The following is a 3,221-nucleotide window of genomic DNA, read 5'->3' as shown; positions in this document are numbered from 1 at the left end:
TCACCTGCAAATTCCACAATCTTCCTCCACCGATATTCAGCTCGGCGGGCGCAGCGATCAATGGAGCCGATTATATAAGTAGAGACTTTATTGAAAATAAGTGAAGCAGTGATGATTATATGTCGAATTTTAGCACAAGACCGTTCCGATTCCTGAGAGTCTCCAGTCTTGTTCTACAACGATTCTCTGTTAGCCGATACGCAAGAAAACATCAACATGACAGATTTTTGAATGGAGATTTGCATAATAAAAACAGCTTTTTGTAGTAGAGTATTGTAAGAACTAGAAAAGTCAGAACACCACAGCCCCCCCCCCCTTACTCACTTACTCACCTGAGCCCCTCGCCTTGTCCCACACCACTATTTTAACTTTATTCTTCATTTCTCTCCTCAGCAGACATGCGCATAACTTCCAGTCAGACCCCTCCCTATCAACACCCGGGAACATTTTGGCACGAGACGACAGACTCGCTCAAACTAAAATTCAAAGGATAAATTCAGTTTTTAATCTTCTGCCAAAGGTCTCGTTCCTGCAGGAGTTAGCCCCGCCCCCCTCTGCGTTATAAAACCGAACGGCTCAGTTGGCCTACCAAAACACTTCCGGGGTTCCCGTCGAAACTCGTGTCAAGCTCGACGGAATACACACAGAACATCCGATTGGAATTTTCAGAATAAAAGTGTCGCTGGAGATCCTGTTTCCCCGGGCACAACTTTCAAAGTAGAACCCGTTTTGATGAACAAGCTAGTGTAACGAAATAAAATACATTTATAGAGGGAAATGTAGTAAATTAAAAGATATAATTATTACCCCCAAAAAAAATCCTTTTCGCAGCATGTGGGAATTTTGAAATCAAAGCCCTTATTGATGACCGTATGCTACCTAACCACACACACACACACACACACACACACACACACACACACACACACACACACACACACAGATTCTCCTTCTCACAGTCATGTACACAGCCACATAACAGTATCACTGCCAAACAATTACCAGCTGCTGCAGTTCTCTCTCTTCCGTTTCAAGTTAATTTATAATTTATAAGGCAGTGAATATTCTCCCAGGTGTCTGCTTTGTGTTTGAGTCTTTTTTCTGCTTATGAGGAAACAAAATCTACTCTAATCCTCTTAGCATCTATTTTACAGTTTCAGTTCATATTTAATCTAATTCTACTCAGCAGTTTCTGGTTTACAGTTTTTGTTTTTCTGTACATATAAACTTTATCCCTTTTTGATGAACAGAGGAAAACCAAACTCATTTATTTCGCTTCTGCAAATAACGAAATGCTGCAGTGCGACACGAAACGAAACGGTTAATTATAATAAATCTGAAAAACGCAAAATTGTTCGCTTTTGTAATTTTTATTTTATTTGTATTTTCTTGATATTTTTTGTCCAAATCAGCTGTATTATTTCCCTCCTCCGTCTTCCCTCTGCCTCTGTCTCGCTGATTGGAATCTGTTTCTATCGATGAATGATTCATTAGCGGGGGAAATTTGATCAAACGGCTTTTGTGATTGATCAGCGAGACACACAAAGCGTTAAATCGCCAAACTCCGCTCTGTAACCAATCAGGGGCGGAGGTCCCTCTGACGTCACAGCGGCTCTCTTCCTCTCTCTCTTCCGTCATAAAAGAAAAGCAGAGAGAGTCCGTTTGAGTCCGGAGCTGCAGAGTCTGGTGAGTCCCGAGCGGGTTACAGAGACCAGGAAGTGGAATTACTGCAGAATTAAAGCTTATTAACTGTTAACTACATGTTTATATAGGTGTAGAACAGTGGTGTGTGTGTGTGTGTGTGTGTGTGTGTGTGTGTGTGTGTGTGTGTGTGCGTGTGTGTGTGCGTGTGTCTGTTGTCTTCAGCACGAGACAAAACCCAAATGATTCTGCTTGACAGAAAAATCACTGTAATATTCTTATAATATTCCTATAGTTTAGTAAAGTGTGTCTATGGAACTCTACAGTGAGTTTACAGTGAGCTCGTTGTACTTTATAGTTTCATGTTACACACACATATAGTTTAATATTGTTTAATGTCGTTTTTAATGTAGTTTGGTCTCACTGTAATATTCCTATAATATTCCTATAGTTCCTTGTAGTGATTTAACTTTACTGATCCTGCAGTCTACAGTATGAAATCTCTATAATATTTCTATAGTTTATTATAGTGTGTTTATGGATCTCTATAGTATGTTTTAATGTAGTTTGGTCTCACTGTAATATTCCAATGTGTTTATACTGATGTGAAGATGATTTTACTGAACTGTTTGGTGTTTTTAAATGTCGTTTAGTTTGATCCTGAAGTATAAAATCACTATAATATTATTATAATATTCCTCTAGTTAGTGAGTCTCTGTTGGGCTTTATGGGTTTTTTTTTTTATCTCTTGTGATTTGAGGATTTTCTGTTTCTCTGCCTGATATTTTAAAGTCAGATCTTTTTAACATTATTGCAGCATTAGTGCAGTTTGTGTTTCATAAGCTGCAACAGAAAGTTGCAGAAAGTGGACAAACACTGATTTATAACACAGGATATGATGTCACTGTCCATTCTGCCACTTCCTGTGTGTTGATGAATTGTTTGTTTCCACTTTTTGCAACTTTGTACGACGTAAAAAGTCTGAGAAAACTTTCTAGTGCTGAAGGAAGAGTCTTCAGCTCTTTGGCTTCTTAGGACGGTTTTTCTTTGGTACAAAACCTGACAGAGCTGCTGTCAGAGGTCAGAGGTCAGAGGTCAGAGGGGGCGGAGCCTGGGCCGAGGATAATGGTGCATTCCATTGGATTTTTTGGATTGGATTTGCACTTCCGATTTAAATGCGTTCCAGTCTTCTCTGGAAAACATGGACAAAACTTTGCCCGCTAACGTTAACGGGAGCTACTGATGCTCTGGCAGTGCTAGTAAAGACTTCCATCCAGTAACGAAGCACAAGTCACTGAGTTCAGTTACAAATGGAAACTACAAACACAAAAACTGCATATGAAGTAAAATCAAGCTGTGTGAAGTACAGACTGATGCCGTGATGTCAGCTGTGTTCTTGTGAGATCTTTCCCCAGTTTCCGACTGGGAATTCCGACTTGAACGACCGTTCTGTTGCACTTTTCCGTGTCGGAAGTCGTTTTTCTCTGAGTTCCAAGTGCAATGGAAAGCAGCATTATCCTCAGCGCAGGCTCCGCCCCCTCTGACCTCTGACCTCTGACCTCTGACCCTCTGACAGCAGC

The 3,221-nt window shown here is 40.5% G+C and overlaps 1 protein-coding gene across 1 annotated transcript in view; it reads left to right on the top strand.

The window, feature by feature from the left end:
- The first annotated feature begins 1,642 nt into the window (after window positions 1-1,642).
- lipf (lipase, gastric) overlaps window positions 1,643-3,221 on the top strand; it is a 22,199-nt gene continuing 20,620 nt past the window's right edge. Inside the window, exon 1 of the mRNA XM_071536080.1 lies at window positions 1,643-1,686. The gene's annotated coding sequence lies outside the window, so the exon portion shown is untranslated. The remainder of the gene's footprint in view (window positions 1,687-3,221) is intronic.

This window comes from Centroberyx affinis, unplaced genomic scaffold (genome assembly GCF_046629955.1).
Source record: "Centroberyx affinis isolate AG114_WGS23_722 - 3 ecotype Tasmania unplaced genomic scaffold, CSIRO-AGI_Caff_v1 ptg002823l_1, whole genome shotgun sequence".
Taxonomy (NCBI): domain Eukaryota; kingdom Metazoa; phylum Chordata; class Actinopteri; order Beryciformes; family Berycidae; genus Centroberyx; species Centroberyx affinis.
Note: the sequence above shows the minus strand (reverse complement) of the source record. Positions and strands in the feature narration are given on the sequence as shown.